The sequence below is a fragment of the Haliotis cracherodii genome, unplaced genomic scaffold (assembly GCF_022045235.1).
Source record: "Haliotis cracherodii isolate W230 unplaced genomic scaffold, xgHalCrac1.p SCAF_19, whole genome shotgun sequence".
Classification (NCBI taxonomy): Eukaryota; Metazoa; Mollusca; class Gastropoda; order Lepetellida; family Haliotidae; genus Haliotis; species Haliotis cracherodii.
Genome location: NW_027266274.1, coordinates 9,197,754 through 9,213,116, shown reverse-complemented (window position 1 = coordinate 9,213,116; position 15,363 = coordinate 9,197,754). Strand labels below are relative to the sequence as shown.

The 15,363-nt window shown below is 41.5% G+C and overlaps 1 pseudogene; it reads left to right on the top strand.

Moving 5' to 3' along the window:
* LOC139466927 (uncharacterized) overlaps positions 1 to 14,041 on the top strand; it is a 30,685-nt pseudogene extending 16,644 nt beyond the window's left edge.
* The last annotated feature ends 1,322 nt before the right edge of the window (positions 14,042 to 15,363 follow it).

The following is a 15,363-nucleotide window of genomic DNA, read 5'->3' as shown; positions in this document are numbered from 1 at the left end:
TCAATTTATTATCCCCCACCCTACAAAGCTGGCGGGGGATATAGAAACGGGCTCCGTCCGTCCATCCGTCACGTTTGTTTCCGGAGAATAACTCAGAAACCGTTTAATATTTTTTCATGAAACTTTGCAGGTCTGTCAGGTGCCTTTTGCTATCTCGAAATTTTAGAATCTTTTTTTTTTTTACGTTTCCATGGCAACAAGATGGACTTAGGTTCTCTGAGGGTAGGGTTCGTTTCCGAGCATAACTCATAAACCGTTCAATATTTTTTCATCAAACTTTGCAGGTCTGTCAGGTACATGCTGACCTGTGCCTTTTGCTGTTTAGAAATTTTAGAAATTTTTATTTTTTACGTTTCCATGCCAACAAGATGGACTTAGGTTCCAAACTCTTTTTTTTTTGACAATATCCATGACAAGTTCCACCTCGGTTAAAAAAGATTAGAGTTTGTTTAGATTTAATTATGTCATAAATTCTGCAACAGGGGTGGGGGATATAGCCACGTTAGTGGCAAACTCGTGTTAAATTTGACACATAGTGTGTTGCACATGCAGGCTGGTGTGCAGTAGGAAGTGCACGGTTGAGGATGCGGTCCGAGCTAAACTGTAATAATATGTATTATTACCACATTATAACAGTATTTATTCATTATGGACCGACCATTTAATATGAAGGCAAGAAATTGCCTGATAAACAGTAATTATGCTTCAGGCTGTTAGAAAAAAATTAGATTGTCTGCCACAAGAAATGTGTTGTTGCAAATGCTGCATGGTGTTTTTTAAAAAATACTTTGGCTCATGATTTCAATAAATAAAAATATCTGGTTTTGCACATGTAGCTGAAAATGATCGGTCCCTTAAACACTGTTTAAATTTTAGAAAAAAGTCAAGGGGTCCATGTTTTGAGGCTAATGTTAAACATGGAAGGTTTATTTGAACTCTTGATTGAAGCACTACAGTAGGAAACATACTGGATCAAGGGCACTTTCATTTTAAACCTACATCACTTCGGGCTTTCCTCCCACATAAAGCTGACACGCCATGATATAACTGGAATACTGTTAAGAGTGACGTTAAAGCCAACTCACTCACTCACTGATTTTAAACATTTGGTATGTTTGTTGGTCAACTGCAACAAAACTGTTCGAAGCCTTGTTGGACATTTTCCACCAAATTCATAAATTCATGCTGTGTTAATGTAAGGACAATAAGTTTACTAAGAAACCACCTGGGGATTCCTTGGCAAAACTAGTTTGTGGAAATTCAATGCCCGACTTTCCGGACTTGTTGGGTGACAAAAAAATCAGCTACAGTTATCTTCGGACCACATTAAAATTTAGCAAATCTTCAGCAGACCTTTAGCCAATTTGCATTAAAAAAATCGTAACAAGTACTAAATATTGCTTTGAAAGAGTGTTGATCACACTTTAAGAGACGCACTCTGATTGGTTGATCACACTTTAAGAGACGCACTCTGACACACTACAAACCCTGTATCGCATATGATACATTACAAGTTATATTACACAACAGTTAAAACACATAAATACGAACAGAAACTGTTCAACAGCCACCTTATGCAGATTCTCTGGTATTTCCCATTTGGCTATAAACAGCATAACATTCACAGTGCCCTCTAACCTGTATGCTCCTGCCCTACAATATCCCATCTTGGTCTCTGAAATTTGAAAACTCATGATTCAGGGTTGTGATTCACCTGCTAAAAGAAAGAATATCAACAGTGCTGTATTAGGATATGAATTGAATCTCACCCATAGTATCGAGATATGTATCATGTCGGCTTGCAGACATGGTTGATGCATGTCATAGATCCCAATTGTATGGATCGATGCTCATGATAACAATAACTGGATTGTCTGGTCCAGACTCAGTTATTTAGAGACCACAGTTATATAGCCGGAATATTGCTGAGTGCGACTTTAAGCAACAAACAAACAAAAACAACAACATTGTAGTCATTGACCTATTGAGATTATTTTTCATTTACATTCACTGGTATAAGAGAGGGGGTGACAAGGGCTGTAGGATGTCTGATACCAAATGTTTTATAAAACATACTCATATTTATCGTTTTAGTTTCCTGAAAGATTTCTCCAAGATTCGTCTGACTAAGGACAGAGTTGCAAAGGTTGTGAAGGACCTTCTCTACTCGATTGCGATACACCCAACCGAGAATAAGGTGCTGGTTGCAGCAGGTAGCAACGGGGGGAGGGTTGGCTTCTGGGACGTGGTGAGTATTGCAACGACTTTTGAGTTTGTTAAAAAAAATATTGGGAGCAATGGTGAAAAGTAGTTTTTTGCATATGTTTGCCATGGAAACCAAACCTGTTTTGATCATCATTGGGAGAGGCTGGATGGTCCAGGAAATGTTTCACCATCCTACACCTTTTGACAAAGGAAAAATAGCTGAACAAGTTCATGCAGGCCAGAACAGTCGGTGGACGGCATTTCAGCGTCGTCACTAATTTGTGTCAAGAGGCTCAACACTTTGTTTCCTTCACTATGACTCTATGACTGTTTCTTTCCAGATGACTCCATGACTTTGTTTCCTTCCAGATGACCCCATCTTTGTTTCCTTCCAGATGACTCCATGACATTTCCTTCCAGATGACTCCATGACTCTGTTTTCTTCCAGATGACCCCATCTTTGTTTCCTTCCAGATGACTCCATGACATTTCCTTCCAGATGACTCCATGACTCTGTTTTCTTCCAGATGACTCCATGACTCTGTTTCCTTCCAGATGACTCCATGACATTTCCTTCCAGATGACTCCATGACTCTGTTTTCTTCCAGATGACTCCATGACTCTGTTTCCTTCCAGATGACTCCATGACTCTGTTTCCTTCCAGATGACTCCATGATTCTGTTTCCTTCCAGATGACTCCATGATTCTATTTCCTTCCAGATGACTCCATGACCCTGTTTCCTTCCAGATGACTCCATGACTGTTTCCTTCCAGATGACTCCATGATTCTGGTTCCTTCAAGATGACTCCATGAGTCATGATTGTTTTCTTCCAGATGACTCCATGACCCTGTTTCCTTCCAGATGACTCCATGATTGTTTTCTTCCAGATGACTCCATGACTGTTTCCTTCCAGATGACTCCATGACTCTGTTTCCTTCCAGATGACTCCATGATTGTTTTCTTCCAGATGACTCCATGACTGTTTCCTTCCAGATGACTCCATGACTCTGTTTCCTTCCAGATGACTCCACGACTGTTTTCTTCCAGATGACTCGATGACTGTTTTCTTCCAGATGAGTTCAGATAAGCATGATGGTGTCGTGGCATACTGCCCCCATGCCCGCCCTGTCAACTGCCTCCACCTCCCCCCCTGGGCCCCCCTCAAGACCTACTCCTGCAGCTACGACGGCAGTCTCAGGTGTGGGGACTTTGAGAAGGGGGTCTTTGATGAGGTACGTAGTTAGAATTTAATTGGTAAAAAACTTGTATGTGCATGGTGAGTGTGTGTGTGGACAAACTTTGTCATTAAAGTAAAGGTGGTCATTGAAGAATAACCAAAGGCTGGAAAACAAAAAGTACAGTGTCATGTATGGGCGGCCATTCGGTTAAAAAATACAAAGTTTAACAAATTTGCGCCGCCATCTGGCTTTCTTTATTGTCAACGTCCTTTCGTGCTCACTCACATTCTTTGTTGTACTCTTGTACTGTTCCTGTTGTAGGTGTACGCTTGTCCAGACAAAGGAGACACATGTCTGATGAACTTTGACTTCAACTCTGAGCATGTAATGCTCGTGTCCCAAAGTGATGGCTGCGTGGCCGTGGTGGATGTCAGGACACGTCAGTAGGTAGTCAGGCCGTAGGAGTTCAGGGTTAGATGTGAGGTGAGGTGAGGTGCACAAGGCAGGGTAACAACAAGTCAGGGTTAGATGTGAGGTGAGGTGAGGTGAGGTGAGGTGCGCCAGGCAGGGTAACAACAAGTCAGGGTTAGATGTGAGGTGAGGTGAGGTGTGCCAGGCAGGGTAACAACAAGTCAGGGTTAGATGTGCGGTGAGGTGAGGTGCACCAGGCAGGGTAACAACAGGTCAGGGTTAGATGTGAGGTGAGGTGAGGTGCGCCAGGCAGGGTAACAACAAGTCAGGGTTAGATGTGAGGTGCGCCAGGCAGGGTAACAACAAGTACCATCGTTTTTATGTCTTTTGCTATGACACAGCCAGGGATTGAACCCCCGACCTTCTGCTCTTTGGGTGAATGCTCTACCACTAGACCATAGAGGCGGTCATTCAGGGTTATCAGATTGTCAAAATCTGTGTTTAAATTATTGCGTGATATTGTACCCCAGTGGATTGCATTCGTCTGTGCTCATAATGTCAATCACTGGATTGTCTGTTTCAGACTTGATTACTTTATACAGATCCCTGTCATATAGCTTGAAATTTGTTAGGTTTGGAGTTCCTGTCATTTATTAATTTATACTGGAAATATCTGTGTGTGTGCAGGACAAGTGCGGAGCACCTGTACCCATGTCACGAGAAGTCCCTGCGGACTGTGAGCATTCATCCAGTGCAGAAACACTACTTTGTTACGGCATTTGACACGTAAGTCTTGCTGGTCTAGGCATCATTTGACGCGTAAGTCTTGCTGGTCAATGCATCATTTGTTGCGTAAGTCTTGCTGGTCTATGCATCAGTTGACATTTAAGTCTTGCTGGTCTAGGCATCATTTGACGCATAAGTCTTGCTGGTCTAGGCATCAGTTGACATGTAAATCTTGCTGGTCTAGGCATCATTTGACGCGTAAGTCTTGCTGGTCTAGGCATCATTTGATGCGTAAGTCTTGCTGGTCAATGCATCATTTGATGCGTAAGTCTTGCTGGTCTATGCATCAGTTGACATCTAAGTCTTGCTGGTCTAGGCATCATTTGACGCATAAGTCTTGCTGGTCTAGGCATCAGTTGACATGTAAATCTTGCTGGTCTAGGCATCATTTGACGCGTAAGTATTGCTGGTCTAGGCATCATTTGATGCCTAAGTCTTGCTAGTCTAGGCATCAATTGACACGTAAGTCTTGCTGGTCTAGGCATCAATTGACACGTAAGTCTTGCTGGTCTAGGCATCAGTTGACGCGTAAGTCTTGCTGGTCTAGGCATCAGTTGACGCGTAAGTCTTGCTGGTCAATGCATCATTTGATGCGTAAGTCTTCCTGGTCTATGCATCAGTTGACATCTAAGTCTTGCTGGTCTAGGCATCATTTGACGCATAAGTCTTGCTGGTCTAGGCATCAGTTGACATGTAAATCTTGCTGGTCTAGGCATCATTTGACGCGTAAGTCTTGCTGGTCTAGGCATCATTTGATGCGTAAGTCTTGCTAGTCTAGGCATCAATTGACACGTAAGTCTTGCTGGTCTAGGCATCAGTTGACGCGTAAGTCTTGCTGGTCTAGGCATCAGTTGACGCGTAAGTCTTGCTGGTCTAGGCATCATTTGATGCGTAAGTCTTGCTAGTCTAGGCATCAATTGACACGTAAGTCTTGCTGTTCTAGGCATCAACTGACATGTAAGTCTTGCTGGTCTAGGCATCATTTGATGCGTAAGTCTTGCTGGTCTAGGCATCAACTGACATGTAAGTCTTGCTGGTCTATGCATCATTTGATGCGTAAGTCTTGCTGGTCTAGGCATCATTTGATGCGTAAGTCTTGCTAGTCTAGGCATCAATTGACACGTAAGTCTTGCTGTTCTAGGCATCAACTGACATGTAAGTCTTGCTGGTCTAGGCATCATTTGATGCGTAAGTCTTGCTGGTCTAGGCATCAACTGACATGTAAGTCTTGCTGGTCTATGCATCATTTGATGCGTAAGTCTTGCTGGTCTAGGCATCAGTTGACATCTAAGTCTTGCTGGTATAGGCATCATTTGACGCGTAAGTATTGCTGGTCTGTGCATCATTTGATGCGTAAGTCTTGCTGGTCTAGGCATCAGTTGACATGTAAGTCTTGCTGGTTTAGGCATCATTTGACGCGTAAGTCTTGCTGGCCTGGGCATCAGTTGACACGGAAGTCTTGCTGGTCCATGCATCAGTTGGCACGTAAGTCTTGCTGGTTTAGGCATCAGTTGACGTGTAAGTCTTGCGGGTCTAGGCATCAGTTGACGCGTAAGTCTTGGTGGTCTAGGCTTCAGTTGACGCATAAGTCTTGCTGGTCCAGGAATCAACTGACATTTAAGTCTTGCTGGTCTATGCATCATTTGATGCGTAAGTCTTGCTGGTCTAGGCATCATTTGACATGTAAGTCTTGCTGGTCAAGGCATCAGATGACGCGTAAGTCTTGCTGGTCTAGGCATCATTTGACACGTAAGTCTTGCTGGTCTATGCATCAGTTGGCACGTAAGTCTTGCTGGTTTTGGCATCAGTTGATGTGTAAGTCTTGCTGGTCTAGGCATCAGTTGACGCGTAAGTCTTGCTGGTCTATGCATCATTTGATGCGTAAGTCTTGCTGGTCTAGGCATCAGTTGACTTGTAAGTCTTGCAAGTCTAGGCATCATTTGACATGTAAGTCTTGCTGGTCAAGGCATCAGATGACGCATAAGTCTTGCTGGTCTAGGCATCAGTTGACGCGTAAGTCTTGCTGGTCTAGGCATCAACTGACATGTAAGTCTTGCTGGTCTAGGCATTAGTTGACTCGTAAGTCTTGCTGGTCTAGGCATCAATTGGCACGTAAGTCTTACTGGTCTAGGTATCAGTTGACACGTAAGTTTTGCTGGTCTAGGTATCAGTTGACGCGTAAGTCTTGCAAGTCTAGGCATCAACTGACATGTAAGTCTTGCTGGTCTAGGCATTAGTTGACTCGTAAGTCTTGCTGGTTTAGGCATCAATTGGCACGTAAGTCTTACTGGTCTAGGCATCAACTGACACGTAAGTCTTGCTGGTCTAGGCATTAGTTGACTCGTAAGTCTTGCTGGTCTAGGCATCAATTGGCACGTAAGTCTTACTGGTCTAGGCATCAGTTGACACGTAAGTTTTGCTGGTCTAGGTATCAGTTGACGCGTAAGTCTTGCAAGTCTAGGCATCAACTGACATGTAAGTCTTGCTGGTCTAGGCATTAGTTGACTCGTAAGTCTTGTTGGTCTAGGCATCAGTTGACACGTAAATCTTGCTGGTCTAGGCATCAGTCAACATGTAAGTCTTTCTGGTCTAGGCATCAATCAGCATGTAGGTCTTGCTGGTCTAGGCATCAATTGACACGTAAGTCTTGCTAGTCTAGGCATCAACTGACATGTAAGTCTTGCTGGTCTAGGCATCAATTGACACGTAAGTATTGCTGGTCTGTGCATCATTTGACACGTAAGTCTTGCTGGTCTAGGTATCAGTTGACGCGAAAGTCTTGCAAGTCAAGGCATCAGTTGACATGTACGTCTTGTTGGTCTAGGCATCAATTGACACGTAAATCTTGCTGGTCTATGCATCAGTTGTCACATAAGACTTGCTGGTCCAGGCTTCAATTGGGACGTAAATCTAGCTGGTCTTGGCTTCAGTTGACACGTAAGTCTTGCTGGTCTAGGTGTCAGTTGACACGTAAGTCTTGCTGGTCTAGGCATCAGTTGACACATAAGTCTTGCTGGTCTTGGCGTCAGTTGACATGTAAGTCTTGCTGGTCTAGGTGTCAGATGACACGTTAATCTAGCTGGTCTAAGCATCAGTTGACACGTAAGTCCCACTGGTCTAGGCATCAGTTGACATGTAAGTCTTGCTGGCCTAGGCATCAGTCGACACGTGAAAGTAACAGTCCCACATGGACTAGATAAGTACAAGTAACTTGCCATTTTCACGGTAAGTCCCCGTTGGTTTCTATAGCAAAGGACGAGCGTCTGCATCTTCCAATATGCTTGAGTTAGAGACCGCTCAGCCAATTAGAAAGCTTGAACTATTTCTGATATATACAAAGCTAGCATACCCGCTATATTTTCGAAGACGTACATGGGTGTAGCGAAAATCATATTGTCCTTACGTTTTTCGACTCGGTTCGAATATGAAATTCATTTAAAACACTTTGAAAACGTGCTCCGTGATGATTCCGGGGTAGAATAGGTCTTCAGCAACCCATGCTTGCTGTAATAGGTGACTATGACTAATGGGATTGTGTGGTCAGGCTCGCTGACTTGGTTGATGCATGTCATTGATCCCAATTGCGTGGATCGATGCTCATGATATTAATCACTGGATTGTCTGATCCAGACTCAATTATTTACAGACCGCCGTCATTTAGCTGGAATATTGCTTAGAGTGGCGTTAAACAACCAACCAACCAACATTGAAAACGTATCTGTAATAAAAGTTTATTTAAAAAAATGTATATTGAAAAATCGAGATACAACACCTTACAAATTGTGCACCGTATCGTTTTGAGTGAATCGCGATGCATCAGTGTCCCGGGATATCGTTTCAGCCCTAGTTTATGCTACTGGCATCTCACTCTGTTTCACTTCAGGACAGTACGTCTGTGGGACTTGCGGAAGATGCCAAAGAAGAGAGCTATTGCTGAGAGACAATACAGCAAGCGCGTCAACAGTGCTTACTTCTCTCCTATCACAGGGAAATACATTCTCTCAACATCCGCGAATAACATTCTCAAGTAGGTGGAGCCTGGGTTGATTCGGACACTCCCAAAGACCATTGCACATGACTGCCAATGGTCTCAAATGTTTCATTACGCATTTGCAACATGAATACGAAAACGTTATTTTTTTTCCATCAATTCATACGAATATGCCAATCTATGAAATATCACAAGGACTAAATTTTCATATACACCAGCAAGGAGATGGTAATTATTTAGTCTTACACAAACACGTCTTGTTTATTGCTTGGCATAATGTGTATTTAAATTGATGCATCTTTCTAATAAGACATTCCACTAGTATTAACGGAAGTTGCTGTAGTCAAAGTAGAAAATAAGGGATTAAAATATCAAGGGCACATGGTTGTATTGTACTGTTGTATTGTACTGTTGTATTGTTCTGTTGTATTGTTCTGTTGTATTCATATCACCGGGCTTTGGTGTTAAATCGAGGAACAGAGAAATGCAGTGTGAGATAGTATAAGTATCAAAAAGTAGTACTTTCAATCAGCATTTGAAATAGCTGCCTGTCGGCTATCCCATGGCCAGTAGTCTTCTAACCCCTCTATCCAACCTGTCTAGTAAGTTTTTTTTTAAATCTTATAAACCTACTGGCTGTTTCTGTAACTTGATATGGAGTTTTTGAAATTGTGGTAACACCTCGCAGGAGGGCTTACAATCATTGTAAGTTTTCTCGCCATTGTGAGAAGCACGTGCAGATTTCACACCGTTGTGAAACCTAGTGCTGAAGTCACCAGTTTCATTGAACCGAGTTCACGACTGCAGGCGATATTTCATCTCCGATACAGGTTATACATTTGAGAGTTTTTGTTACAGTTATTTAATTAAAAACGTTGTCTATGCGATGAGTCGGTTTATAAGTTGGAGAAACAGGCCCCCTCGGGGGTTTACAATCTCTAGTAATCCCTCGAAGACATGGTTTCTCCTACACTCAAAGTTTCAACATACAATATATATGAAGAATTTGCAAAAACTAATGCATCATGGAACTATTGTGATTGTGTATCACGTGCAGTTTTTGCATAATGTTTCCAGATTTACAGTACTTTTTAAAAATCTCTATTTTCAGAATATTGGACAGTTCTGAGATGACTGGTCGCCTACCATTAAAGAAACGTGTAGTGTAAGTATAATTCATGGCGTGTCATGTTGTCACTAATAAGCATTTGTGTTTGAGATTTAAGTTAAAAATTGAACAATATGTTCGCCTAGGGCCATAAGTCTGATTCCTGGGATAAGTAAAATCTTCAGCTCTGCTAACATGGCTAACAGAAAATTGATGACAAGAAAAATGTTTGGGCTAAGAACTGTAGCCAAAATACCCTTGATTTATAATACTGCTTCTTATTATGGTGATCAGATCCATCTACTGATCACGACAATCTTGCTTGTGATGTGTAGGATAAAACACGTCTCTGAGGTTTTGGTGGAAAATGTAAAATCGCAACCGAGGGAAAAGCCTGAGGGTTTTTTCTGAGCTCAAGATTTTTACATATTAAACCCAAACTGAGGAGATGTGTTTTATCTAAATGCAAGAAATACCCCTAAAAAAAATAAGAACACATTGACATACTGTACAGTGAAACAACACACTGCATCACGTTATAAAAGGAATTCGCTCAAAAGTGTGCAAGAGAAAAAAACATGTGCAGCATGGACAAGTTGGAGTCATGACATGATAATCTGAACAACTTCTCACCACCTGCCCCGGTAGCTCAATGGGAAAACTGGGTTACAAAACTTACATCTTCCCGAGTTAAGAGAGTTAACTGACTATAAAAGTCCAGTTTCCACCCTTGCTGAACTAGGCTGGTATTATGGAGTTACATTTTGGCTGGACTAATGAGTCTATGCATAGTCCAATCAAAATCGTGCTCCGAAATTGAAATCTGGTTTGTAAACTGTCATGCAGATTTCGGTCGATGGCAGGATTTGCAAAGCATGTTCACCGCCAACTCGTTGTCAACAGATATTTTCAAAATCTTTTCATGTTTTTAATCAAGATGCTCACATGATTTGATGCACTTCGCGATGTAAGACAAAATATAGATCTTGATTATCGATCAGATCATCTTGACTGGGCGCCACCATTTGGTGGAAGCAAATGCATGTGATATGAGAGGTGGAATCTGATTGGCCCATAGGAGAGGCATAGAAGGGACATAACTCGTAATAGCCACTGGTGGCGCTACGATTGAGCCCAGGAATTCCAGCCTAGTTCGGCAATGGTGTAAACTGGACTTCTAAAGTCAGTTAACTCTCTTGCCTCGGGAAGATGCAAAACTTAACTCAACATGTGAGGTTGAAGGTTCGATTCATGTCATGGAATTTTCTTTTGACTTTTAACCAATCATCAATCACAACTGTGTTCACATCAAGAGGCAACTTTATAAAATGTTAACTGTAAAAAGTAGGTATTACAAATGAAATGTAAAACCTCATAGCAGGTTTAGGAGTGACCCATTTCGAAACCCGGGTTTGGAAGAGGACTGCTTCAAAACCTGGATTTGGAAGATGAATTGGTTACCCGAGGTTGTCAGGAACCTAATGCAATATAAGGTAATACAGTGATAAAAGCTGATAGTGAAGTGTAGTGATTAAAGTGATTTCCAGTTAGAATAGGACCCAAGTAACCTTTGCTTGTCATAGAAGGCGATTAAATGGATCGGTAGGGATTTTATATAAAAAAAAATGTCCCCAAATTTCTTCACAAAAATTATTATGCTTCAGACTGTTGAAAAAAGAAAGGAATTGCCTGCCACAAAAATGACATTGCTGCAAGGTGATCTTTTATTAAAAAAATTAGGCTCATTAAAATCAGATCGTAGTTTTCGCTACCGCGAAGCAAAGATCTGAGGACATCCTATTACGGGTCACGTCAGAATGACCTTCCGCGAACTTTGACCGACCAATGAAATGACAGACAAGAAAGTGACATTAGTCAATCAGAAGCTAGCTTTCTTGAGCTTAGTAGTTTCAATCTAGCGACTACACTTCGAAACATATTTTGACGTATTCTTGATTAAAAAATTTAAAACTGATCAAAAGAACATTCTGGAATTGCTTATAGATTTCCTAGATTGTATGGATATAATCATTAAACCCGTAACTGTCGTTCGGAATACCCACTGTTAAATATTTCGAGGTTGCATGATCAGAAAACCCAATCCGACTGTCGCTTTCATGATCTGGTAAGCGATGCTCTGATTTGTTGGATTAAAGGTCGTTCTGACATGACCCACAATGGGATGTCCTCAGATCTTTGTTTAGTGGTAGCGAGAACTAAGAGATCTGATTTTAACGAGATTGAAATAGAAAAATATCTGTTTTGGTAGCTGTAACCGAAAACAAATCAAATCTTGATACCAAATCTGAGGAGAGTGGCATTAAACATCAAACAAACATACACTTCATGAAATTATGTCAACAACATTGTGAAAATTTGGCTGAAATTAAGATGGTTCCATATGTTATGTGAATAAAAGCATATGCTTCGTAAAATGTTATACATTATTTTCTTGTGCACACTTTTGATTATTTTCAAATGCAAAATCATTACTGTGAGCACATAACACCGGAGATACCTTGTCAAAACATCTGGTAAAACTATTTCAGATACCATTTCTTTCAATCATTGCATTAATATTATTTTTTGTTATAGCATTGAATTTTTTTATTACTCCTTAATGCATTCACTGCTTATAGCGCTTAGCGATGGTCTTGGGTGAAAAAAGGTGTTTCCATTTTCAACTCCTGCTTTTTGCATGGACCATCGCTGCTGTCATGTGACATTGATGACAAGTCACCTTCCTCACATCACTGCCTGTGGAATAACAGCAAGGACATCTCTCACCTGAGCTCTTCAATATCTTTTTTTTACCTTTAGCTTTGTCTATTACCTACTCTAAATTATGTCTGCGATGGGTGATGTATTCTTTTCTTATTACCTTCACTATTTTGTGTGTTAATATGTGGGTGATTTTGGTGTAAAAAGACTTTGTGTTTGGAGGTCCGACAGTTTTTGTTAGTCATTGTCTTCATGATGTGGCTCTCGAAGACTTCGGAGGTGTGCACATTTTTGGCCCTCTGGTAGTAGCCCAGCAGGTAGCCAACTCAACACAAATAATGAACTCTTCTTGAGTGTGAGTTATTGAGGTTTTGGACATCTAAGGGTTTACCCACCCCCAAACCTTCCGATACAGATACATTAAGGAGTAATGCAGGATATGTAAAACATTTAGGAAAATCTAAATATTTTTTACATTTGTGTACTTATCCTGCATTACTATCTTGCAGACTTGTCTCCCCACTTTCGCTTCAGAAACCTCAAAAGATTGTTTTTCAACAATGTGTGACAAGCAGTGATGTAAGTTAGGTGACTTGTCATCAAGGTCACATGACAGCAAGGTCACATGTCGTAAGGTAAACAGTGAATGCATTAATGTCCAGCTGTTGTTGACAGATATGAACAGCACTTGGGAAAAGGCCTGACCAATTTCCGCGCGACCTGGCACCCGGCTCGAGAAGATCTGTTTGTTGTGGCCAGCAGGAAGAAACCAAACCAGGTACGACTGGTGGAACTCTATACCTGATTTACCCTGTAGTGATTGCAGGCTAGGTGGCACTCTACACTTGATTTACCCTGTAGTGATTGCGGGCAAGGTGGCACTCTACACTTGATTTACCCTGTAGTGATTGCGGGCTAGGTGGCACTCTACACTTGATTTACCCTGTAGTGATTGCGAGCTAGGTGGCACTCTACACTTGATTTACCCTGTAGAGATTGCAGGCTAGGTGGCACTCTACACTTGAATAACACAGTAGTGATTGCAGACTTGGTGGCACTCTAAACTTGATTTACCCTGTAGTGATTCCAGGCTAGGTGGCACTCTACACTTGATTTACCTTGTAGTGATTGCAGGCTAGGTGGCACTCTACACTTGATTTACCCAGTAGTGATTGCAGGCTAGGTGGCACTCTACACTTAATTTACCGTGTGAGGCGTGGTCTTCATCCAGAAGTATTTGCATCAGTATGATTCTTTGAACTTGAGAGTGCTCATTATATCAACCACTGGTTTGTCTGCTACACATCCATTTATGTTCATAGTCTGCCATTAGCTGAAATGTTGATGGATAAAACAACTTTCACTTCTTCTTTTATCACCTGTTTCCTAATACTAAAATGTTTTTTCGTTCTTAATCTCATTACTTTATGAAATCATTATAATATGTTTTGGTAGAAAAGTATGCAATGGATACAATTTATTATTGCAGATTCAGTTGTTCAACGATGATGGTGTAGAGGTGCAGGTTCTCACCAACCCCGACTATCTTTGTTCCGTGTGTTCCCTGAACGCCATCCACCCGTCCAGGAACATTGTTGCCGGGGGTAACTCAGGCGGTCGTGTGCATGTCTTCATGTGATGAGCACGGGCAGTCGATAATCCTGGGGCTGTAACTATGCATCTTGTCGACTTCTCATCCGATTAGATGCCGGCTCTTGAATGTTCGCCTGCAAGAATCCAGTTTTGTTACATAAACTACAAGTCTTCAGATGACCAAAGGAATATTTGGAGTCTTCTGCTGTACCCAGTATATGGAAACGTCATGCCAGACATGTTGAAGAGTGTGAGTCATCATCAACAGGAATGACTGGAGTCCCAATTAAAACATTTCAAGTATCAGGAAGTAGTGTTACACAATTCAAGGTCTGACAAATAAAACATCAACAAACAGATAAGAACTATCAAGGCATCTTCGTATGTCATGTCTTTAGAATTCCATGGACATTTTTTAGGCCTGTTTATATTTGTATGTGAGGTTTGCAGAATTGCATAGAAATACTGAGACCTGTTTGTATGTGAGGTCTGCAGGATTCATAGAAATACTGAGACCTGTTTGTATGTGAGGTCTGCAGGATTCATAGAAATACTGAGACCTGTTTGTATGTGAGGTCTGCAGGATTCATAGAAATACTGAGACCTGTTTGTATGTGAGGTCTGCAGGATTTATGGAAATACTGAGACCTGTTTGTATGTGAGGTCTGCAGAATTCTGTAGAAGCATTGTGGCCTGTTTTCATGTGTGGTCTCTGGAGAAGTCCATGGAAATACTGAGACCTGTTTGTATGTGAGGTCTGCAGGATTCGTGGAAATACTGAGACCTGTTAGTAAGTCAGGTCTGCAGAATTCCATGGAAATACTGAGGCCTGTTGGTAAGTCAGGTCTGCAGAATTCCATGGAAATACTGAGATCCATGACATTTGTAGTCAGGTTATTTGCTTAGAACAGTTTTGCGCTGTAGATATCCGCAGTGTGCCAAAAACCTGTGATCATGGGTTCAAATCCTGGTTTGCCTGTCTTATGTCTTTGCCTCATGTTTGTCAGCACCATACCTGTTCACTATGATTTCCTCCCACATCAATCTGACTTGCCCTGATTTAACTGAATTAGTGTTCAAAGCAGCTTTAAACCAAACTCATTCAAGTTGACTAAGAAGGATCTGAAAACATGACAGTTTGTATGGTGTGGATGTGTGCTCATGCTTTCAGTCACTGGTTTGTTTGGTCCAGACTTGATCATTTACTGGTCATTGTGATATAGGTGGATTAATTCTTACATTCCACATACTTGCAATCACTTTTATGAGGGTGGTCTTTACAACCAATTCTTGTCATAAGAGGTGACTATCAAGATGGGTGGTCAGACTTGCTGACTTAGTTGATGCATGTCATTGTATCCTAATTGC